A 10,422-nucleotide genomic window follows, 5' to 3' on the forward strand; every position below is an offset into this window, starting at 1 on the left:
TTCACTTCTGAATTCTACAAAACCTTTAAGGAAGAGTTAACCCCTAGCCTACTCAAATTATTTTGAAACATCCAAAAGGAAAGAAACCTTCCAAATTCATTTTCTGAAGCTTCCATCATCCTCATTCCCTCCCCAAAATAAGGACATGACAAAAAAAGGGAAAACTACAGACCAATATTGCTGATGAATATATATGAGAAAACTCTCAACAAGATACTTGCAAATCATACTCAACACGACCAGGTAGGCTTTATTCCAGGGATGCATGGTTATTTCAATATACACAAGACCATAAATATAATACACCATATTAACAGGAAGGAAGATAGAAACCATATGATTATTTCAATAGATGCAGAAAAAGTATTTGATAAGATACAGCATCCTTTCATGATTAAGACTCTCAGTAGGAATGGTATAAAAGGGTCATTTCTCAACACAATAAAAGCCATATGTGAAAAACCTGTAGCTAACATTATACTGAATGGGGAAAAGTTAAAACTTTTCCACTAAAAAGAGGTACTATACAAGACTACCCTCCTTTTTTCACTTCTTTTTAATATCATGCTGGAAGTCTCAGCTAATGCAACAGAAAAGAGAACAATATAAAAGGCATTCAAATAGGCAAAGAAGAGTTGAAAATATCTTTATTTGCAGATGACATTATGGTATATTTAGAAGACACAAAGCTTTCCATGAAAAGACTTCTAAGTAATAAATGAATACAACAAAATGGCAGGATACAAAATAAACATCCAAAAATCTATAGCATTTCTATATATGAACAACAAGTTGAACCAAATAAAGCTGAAAAAAAGGAATCACTTTTACCATAGCCCTGAAATGTATAAGATATCTAGGGATAAACTTAACTACAGAAGTCAAAGAGATTTACAAACAAAATTATAAACATCTTTTAAAAAAGATATTGAAAAGGACATAAAAACGTGGAAAGATTTATCCCATGTTCTTGGATTGGAAGAATTAATATAATCAAAATGGCAATTCAATCCAAATTAATATACATATTTAATGGAATTCCAATCAAAATACCAGAGATATTCTTCACAGATCTAGAAAAGACAATCATACAATTTGTCTGGAATTATAAACAACCTCATATTGCCAAAACAATCCTGTGCAAGAGAGTGGAGTGGATGGCATATCACTCCCTGACCCCAAAATATACTACAAAGCTGTGATCATTGAAACAGTAAATTATTGGCACAAAAACAGACAGGTGAACCAATGGAATAGGATAGAGACATCAGAAATAAACACAATAGCTTAAAGCCAACTGATTTTTGACAAAGGATACCAATCAATACCTTGGGAAAAGGAAAAGCTCTTTAGTAAGTGGTGCTGGAAAAACAGGATATCCACCTGCAGAAAGATGAAACTGAATCCTTTTCTTCCTCCATTAACAAAAATCAACTGAAAATGGATCAAACATCTGAACCTAAGCGTGGGGACACGTTTAAGAGAGAGAATTTGAGGTGTGGGGACATGCTCTGAGCAAACACCACCTGCTCTTTTGGGGTTTGGCAAAACCTTGTAACTTGTCTTTCTCTGACCTTGGCTGCAGACAGAGCAAGGGTGAAAATTACTAGGGATGTTTTAACAGACACATTTGATGGACTTTAAGAAACATTTTGACTCCAATTAGTAAAATTTAATTCCTGTTCTGCATCTAAAAGATTCTTTAGCCTTTTCTGGGTTTGGTGGTGACCTTTTTATGGAGAAATTTTTTAGCTCCTTTTCCAAACTTAGCAGTTAGATTTTTGCATTAGAAAAAAAAGATGAGCCTTTTTTTCTTGATGGGATTATTACCAAGGGATACACTTGGCCCATTATGACTAAGCCCTTATAGATTTGTTAACTGTTTTTTATTGTCTGTAACTTGGCAACCAATTTATAAAGTGTCATGAAAAATACGTGTGTAATGTCTCCTTGTACTATAAATAAAGAAGCCTAGTTTGTCTGGGTGGCTCAAGCAACTCAAGCAGCTCAAGCAGTGGCTCAGCTGTGGCACAAGTTGCTTGGGCTAGCTAGGCTCAGACTGCCTGTGCCATTTCTACTCTATGTCTTTGTCTCATTCTTCCCAATTCCCCAGTCCTGGCAAGATGGAGGAGTTTCTCTTTCTTGTCCTCTTTCTCTTCCACACCAGCAGCCGTCTGATCATGATTCAGCCAGACCAGAGCCCTGGGGCAGACACCGACACCTAAGACCTCAAATTATAAAACTAAGGGTGGAAAATACTGGGGCAACTCTGGGAGACAAGGAGTAGCCAAAGATCTTTTTAAATAAGACTCCCAAAGCATAGGCAATAATCCTTAAAATAATCAGGTGGGACAATATCAGATAAGAAGTTTCTACACAACAGAGGACACAATAACAAGTGTGAATCGACAAACGTCAGAATGGGAGAATATTTTTGTAAAATATGCTTAGACAAGAGACTGATATTCAAAATACACAGGGAACTCAAGCATCTTATTTGGGGGAAAAATGATTAACCCAATAAAAAGATGAGAAAATGAGCTGAATAAAAATCTTTCTAAGGAAGACACATAGTCAAAAAGCACATGCGGAAATGCTCAACATCCGTCATCGATAAGGGAGATACAGACTAAAACCATAATGAATTACCACCTGTATACCTAAGCTTGGAATAGTCATAAAAAGTGGCTACTCAGTACAAATATCCTGTTTCAGACACCAATCATTTTTTAGAATATGTAGAGCTACTTCCAATAAACTCCTACCTCTTATATATTTTGGAAAGAAACACTAATGCTGCCTTTGTTAAATGTTTGAATTGTTTTTATTGCAATAAACCACACTTGTGAAAAGAATCAACAGTGTAGATTGTATATGAAATTTCTAGCTTATTATAAACTAGTTGACACTACTATCACCAAAGAAAACCTGAAAATTCTATACTCACATTGAGAAAGAGTGGGACCCTTTGCGTGCATGATACCATGCTACATGTGTTATATTCAGAAACCATATAATCTGAGCACTTGAACACTCTATTCTGCATATGAGAAAATAAATGATTTGCATAGTGTTCCTGATAGAAGATAAGATGTGGGCCTAGAATTGAAATGGTAATCTACCTGCCTCTATTTACCCTAGTCTTAATCTCAAGATTTTATAGTCTCTGGGAACCGAAGGATGATACAGACAATCCCAAATCATGTTAATACAAGAATTGCAGTTCCATATGCAATCAAAGCATTTGAAAATATACAATTATTTGTAAAACAAAGAAAGAAAGGAAAAAAATATTTGTATAAAATACAGGAAGGTGCAAGCTTTGAAACACAATAGTAAATAAAGTACAGTCTGCCTCCTCTGGGTTCCCCAAATGCCGAGCACGCCTATCAATGACATAACTTCCTACACTCTCTCAGATCATAGAACTGATGGATTTTTTTTTTCACTCCGGCCAGCATATGGATTTCCTAAGAGAGTAGACTCTACTGAACAATTTGTATGCCAAGTCCAAGGCCCAGGAACTGAACAAAGGTTGCCCTAGTTAATGTAAGTTGAATAACATGATAGACGATCAAGGATAATCTACCACATCTTTCGGGAATGCCGCATTAGAGGAAATTTCTGATTCTATGCATTACATATCTCCTTTGAAAAGAAAACTAGGAAGAATTGGAAAGAAATATTAAGGAAGTTCTAGAGAAGGCCATAAAAATTTAGTGCAACAACATCTCTCTCCATTTCTTTTCCTTGCAGTATGGTTTACCTGCCCTCTCTCCTTTCTTAGTGAGAATAGTGTAGAGTATGGCAATTCAGAAAATTTAACATGGTTCAGCCATTGCATTTCCATGTATTACTATGATTTGGTGCAGTTTCCCATTTAACAGTGGTAACAAGAAAGTCCTGTCTGCTAAGAAAACTTATCTCACCCTAGGCACCATAGTCATTTCCCTTTAGGGAAGGAGTTCTTCTGGGCAAGGAAAAGTCCACAGAAACTAAGAACTGAGAGAATTTGAGCACCAAAAGAGCCATATACACAGATTTTTAAAACCTAGTATCACAGTGGACTCCATTATAAACTGGTCAAATCAAAGAATGAAGACAAATAGCTATAAATCAGTGCATCCATTCTTCAGACAAACATGTTTGGAGTACCACATGTTAAGTCAGGGAATGTATGTGATGATGAGGTGAACAAGATAAGTATGGTCTCTGAAAACATATGTTTATACTATGGCAATAAAATCAGACATAAAAGTGAGTGTTATGTGTTACGAAGTTTACAAAAGACAAATATGAGGAGCACTGAGAACCCATACTAGGAAAATAGACAGGAGAGGCATGACATGAATACCTGGGAGCACTGTCTTGGGAGTCCCACGAAAAGCAAAGGTGTGATCTGAAATATGAATGATAGGTAGGAGTTAGCCAGGCCTAGACGGGTGAGGAGATGATTTCAGAACACTGTATAGCAGGTGCAGAAGTCTAAATCTAATAGTACCACATAGGAGTTGACATATTGAAATCTTCATTGTGCCCAGTGTATAAAACACAGGAAAGACAATGGGTCAGAAGGTAGAGAGCACAAGCATGAAGCCAGATCATCATCAGCATCAGAAGCTGTTTTGTAAATTTTGAATTTTAGCTCACAAGTGGTAAAGAACTGACACATTTTACGGAGTAAAAGTGCATAGATTACTGGCATTTTCTTATAATTAATCAAGAGGCAGTGCACAAATTAGATGAGAAAGGATCTTGACAAGAAAATTGGAGGAACTTTCTATAGGAGTCCCTTCCACCCCAGGGGAAAGTTGGCAATATCCTGAATTAGGGTGGTGACAATGAGAAGGACATAAAGGGCAATGACAAGTATCAGTGAAAGACAGCAGCTACTAGGATAAGATGTGTTGAGGACTGAGAGAGTGGCAGGAAATTCAGAAGAATCAGTGTAGACGTTGAGAGACAAAAGACATAGGGAGATCAGCAGTTAGGAAAATGGCTATGTCGTTGGACTCCCATGTAGTCTACCATGGTTCAAGTCCCTGACCCAGTGGCTTAAACTCACACCAGGTGCATGTGCGTGCGTGCCCAAGATACCGAGAGAATAGAGGAGAAAGGATTTTGATGTGGCCATCACCCCTAGGGGGTGATTTCTCCCTTTCTGTCTCTCTGTCTCTCTCTGTATTTCTGACTAGCATACACACACTATAGCAAAATCTTCTCACTTCTCCCCCCCACCAAAAATAAAATTGTAAATAGGGAGAGAAGAGTTTGTAAAAGAAGAGATAAGTTGGGATTTCAGAGTATTCATTATTTGTTTATTCAAGTATTCTCCACATTATACACAATGTGCCAGCTTCTCTGCTGCCTCTTCAGGATGTAAAGTTTAGTATGACAGATCAGGTGTCTGGTCTCTTGGTACTTTCTATCTAGGGAAAGCAATTTTTATTTTTGAGAAGTTTTTGCTATAGGGTGCATGCTCTTTCCAGAAAGACAGAGGTAGAAAGACAGAAAGTGAGAAATCACCTCCCAGTGGAGAAGGCCATGCCACAATCCCTTCTCCATTCTCATCTCGGGATCATTGGCATACACACACATGTGCCCACCGTTAGTTTAAGAAACTGGTTCTGGGACACAAACCGCTGTCAACTACATGGAAATACAGCTACATAGCCATTACACCAACTGCTGGTCCCTAGAGAAAACAATTTTTAAATTTTTTTCAGAAAGGTTTGGTATGGGAAAGTGTGCTCGCTGGAGAGACAGAGAATCAGAAAGCACAAATTACCTCCTGGTTGATGGTCACACTACAATCCCTTGTCCTCTATTCTCATCTTGGGAGTTTGGGCACCACATGTACATGTGCCTGGCATAAGTTGTAGCCTCTAGGTCTGTTACTTGAACCCTGGTTGGCCACAGAGTAGTCCAGCCATTTATCCTCTATGCTCCCTACTGGCATCTGGGGAAAGCAATTAAAAGAAATGTCTACTATGCTGTATGCTAAATGTATCTGCAACCTTTATGAATAGAGCTGTGTCTCCAAAAGATACGTTGAATTCCCAGTCACCAGATACTTAGTGTGGGCCCTACCAGAAAAAAAAAAAGCAGGGAGATACACAGCAGAGGAGTACATGTGAATGGACAAATACTGGAGTTTCATGATTACAGACAATGATTGCAGACAACCCCCAGAAGGTTGGAAGACACAAACAACATTCCTTCCCTACATGTTTTAGGGCATCATGACTATTCTAAAATCTTCAGTTCACAGTTGTAGCCACTAGAACTATGAGGGAATAAATCCCAATTGTTTTAAGGCACTCAGTGTGTGGTGATTGGTACAAGCAGCTGTAGGAAACCAACACAGCATTTGGGAAGCAACAAATGGGACAGACTAATACAATGTTGAGGGTTGTGAAAACGCTTCCTAAGTTTAAGAAGAACTCATATATATATAAGAAGAACTCAATGACCTGAGGAGGGTCTTGAGGTATTCTATGAGAAAGGTTCATAGTCAGTAGACCACATGTTGGAGGAGTAGAAGGAAACCCAGATGAACGAGGCAAGAGAAAATTCATCGAAATGGTGCTGTTAAAAGAGGAGTCTAAGCCATGAAAGAACTAAGATAATTGATTTTAAAAATCACTAACATAAGAAATAAAGAACTAGCCTCCTGCAAATAGTTTTGGGTCCATGTTTTGTAATTTTTCTTTTGTTCTTTTATGTGATTTTTTTTTCACTGTCTTCATGTGTGCACTCAGAATGCAGGAACCAAGCATAAATATCCCTATAGGCATTGAAAAAAGTGTACTAGTATCCTTGGAGGGTACTCTCTCTTTTCAACTGTGGGTTCTACCTCTCTTTCCTCTGAGTGCTGGATATCCTCTCCTCCAGAACTGATACCCATTTCTCCTGCTCCTGACATTGCTGCTGATCCATTGCCCTCTGAGGCTGCTGCTTCCTCCTCCACAAGCAAGGTAGAAATCCAAAGCAGTGCTCTGACTAACTTCAGAGAAATCCGTGGATGCCCAGAAGCAAACAGGTCAAGCAGGAAAGACTTCTCAACTGTTAAGGAAAAGATAAGCAAGGTATCTGCATGAGCACATCTTGAGGCTACAGATGAAAGGTTGAGACTTCCTCTTATCATTGGACATGTCTGAGGCCACTGCCTGAGTTACAGGGTGAATGACTGCTTCAGGCCCTCCAACACACAGAGTAAGTTTGAAATGCACTGGAAGCCTGGAGAGGCACATAGATGGCATCAGGTTGTGATTTACACACTCACTTACCCTGCAGGTTTGTCAATGCTATTATCCCTTCTCCATTCTCCTCTTGGGATTTTGGGAACATTAGCACACAAACCAGCATATCACATGATTATCAAACCAACAGCTCTGGGACTCAAACCTTGAAGTCAGTGAGTTTAAGCTGGTTTAATCACATGCCACATAACTGGATGACAGTAGCAACATTTTCACTTTCAAAGAATTATTTCAAAACTTAGAGCCTCCTGTTTCTACAGAAACATGAAGAGTAGACTGGATTATTTAGAATGAATTAAAAAAAAAAAATCCACAGACTCCCAGAAACAAAGAATACTCTGGCAAGGGAGAAATTTAGAAAATCTCTCAAAAAGCATCCTGAGATGGATACACAGACACTTACACATTGCTAAAATCCTCCATATACTCTTCTGAACACTGCTAAATGACTAAAGCTACACTCCCAAACACAGGAAACGAGAATATGGCAATACAATGAAAAGATAAGCCTAATTTAGACAACCCTCACGATCAGACAGAAAGTAATTCAAGACAAGTCAAAATATTCAGTGGGGCCTTTATAAGCCTGACTGAGACAGTGCCCACACAATAGTGTAAAGAGTCTGGCAGTGACCAGAGAAATGGTTATGTTCATGTATTCCCACATAGGCGACCGAGGTTCAAGTCCCAGACCCAGCATCTCAAAACGGATGCTGCATGCAGGTGCATGTGTGCCCAAGTTTCCAAAAGGACAATGAAGGAGAATGAATTATGGTGTGGAGACCCCCCCCCCGGGTTTAGGACTTTTCACTTTCTGTCTCTCTGACTCCAGAGGATGCAATCTCCTGACAACAGGAATTCTCTTATTTAAAAAAAAATAATAAAAAAAGGAAGAAATGAAAACATCAGAGGCCCTCATCTCCTTCTGCCACCCACCAGGCCTTCTCCTAGGCTACATACCTGGGATCTTTAATAGCATTACTGGGCCCACAGTGAGTAAACTTATCTCAGAAGGAGTATACTTGACAACCTAGTTTTATCCTAGAGGATAACAGTAACTGAGGAAATAAATAGTAAAAGCTAGGCCATAAGACATCTCAAAATAACTTTGGGAATAGCTTGCTCACATGTCGAGCTATCCACGAAAGGAGTTCATACCCTCCCTACAGTCAACAAACTTCAACCATACCACATCTCTGAAATAGGTACCATGGCAGCCAGGGTAGACTATATATAATGGTCACCTCAAAGAGCCCTTGTTGGACTTAACAACGAATGGGAACTCCATGGAGTCCAAGTAATAGAGGGAGAGATACACAGCAGTCAGAGAAATGAGAGCAGTGGTGAACTGAGGCTTCCTGGGAACCCTGAAGTTCAAGGTCACCCTTGCACCTAGCATGCTGAACTCCTTGGAGCTGTGTCTATGGTGCCGGCCAGGGCTCTGAAATCTATGGCAAGCAGCAATACACGCACGGGTACAGATGACATGGAATATGATTGTTTTAGGAATTCACCTCTGGGTCTTTAACCTACTTACAGGGTCTCAATTCCTCCGTAAAATTTCAATCAAACCACATTTATTTCTTTTTCAGGAATGATAAACACAAAGCACCCAGACTGCAGAGTGCTCAATATGTTCAACATATTTTATAAAAATCTGTCCATCAAGAAACCTCGAACAACTCTATCTACCTTGATAAATTGACTTGCTTTGAGAAACATATTTGAGGCTGAGGGACCTAGACACTTCTTTTAGCAAATGTTTGACCCAAATTTAGGAAGTAAAGTGAAATACAGAATGGTCACCCAGCAAAATCCCCTGGTCTTCCATTACCTATGGTAATCTAATAGAAGTTCTTCCTACTACTTTAAATTTGACTGAAAAGTGTTTGGGATAAAGCAAATATGCTTAGTTTGAACCGATGACTGGGATCTCAGAGAATTGTGTTTTTTAGAGAAATAAACATGCTTCCATCAACTTCTAAGAATGAATATTTTATTGTTCCTAGTAGATATATTGATGATTCCAATTGTAATTATAATTGTAAGTGGAACCAGGGCCTATCAAAAGACAAGTCCTCCATCAACCAGTCAAGAGAAAATGGGGAGAAGAGTGCAAGTGTGCCTGTAAAAGCAGGGACACCCTAATTCATTGCCCCAGGAGAGGCTAATTCCTTCATGTTTTACCTGGGATATTTCACTCTAGAAGGGTAAGGTAACTCAGCACACAAAGAAACAGAGAGAGCCTAGCACAGATGGCCTCCCACACAGTTTTTCGTCAGAAACACAACAGGAAATTTGTGGGTCTGTCTGATAAGGAAGTGATTGTTCAAGCTCACATGCATCAAACTTCTCTTAGCAAAGCAAGGTCACCAAAAGAAATCACCAGGAAAAATTCATGACATATTTTTCTGTTTTTTGTTTTCTCTAAAAAAAATGTGTCCTTACTTTTTTCACATTGTAAGGCATTACAGCATTAAAGCTAAGTGTTTAGAAACAAGATTTAGGCTGGAGAACATCAAAAATATTTCATTTTAGTCACCAGTCCTGGGTGTCCTCCTAGGTGAGCTGTTTCTTTAGAAAGGGACATAGTGAGCCAGCAGGAGGCATGGGGGTTAGGTGGCCCATGGCTGACTGCCCTTTGTAATTGATCATTGTCTTCAACATAAAACCAGTTGAATGTGTGTATATGTCCAAATTCACAAGATAAGATTAGAGGGCAAAGGATGCAATATGACAATCAACCCTGAGAGGAGCTTTCAAAACTCCCCTGTCTCTCCTCATTCTGACTGTCTCAGTTGAGCACACATGACCAAAGTAATGTTAAAAATAACAATAGGATTGATTCAATAATTTAATTAATTGAAATACTGTATATCCCTAATAAAATTTCTCAAAGTGGAATATATCCTATATCCAGCACCTTAGGTATCAACACAATGGGACTCAGTTCTAGAATATATTAAAACACTTTATATTTGAAATTTTCTCACAGCTTCCTGAGAAGTAAAAATAAATCCTAAAAGAAACTGCAAGTAACTCAATACTCAGTAAATTAAGACTTGTTTCCCCGAAATAAGTCAAGAGTCACCTGCTGTCAAATCACAGACTCACCAATTTTCAACCACCAAAATACAAAGCAGAGCGCCACATCAAAAAC

Source organism: Tupaia chinensis, unplaced genomic scaffold (assembly GCF_000334495.1).
Source record: "Tupaia chinensis unplaced genomic scaffold, TupChi_1.0 Scaffold144113_1, whole genome shotgun sequence".
Taxonomy (NCBI): Eukaryota; Metazoa; Chordata; class Mammalia; order Scandentia; family Tupaiidae; genus Tupaia; species Tupaia belangeri.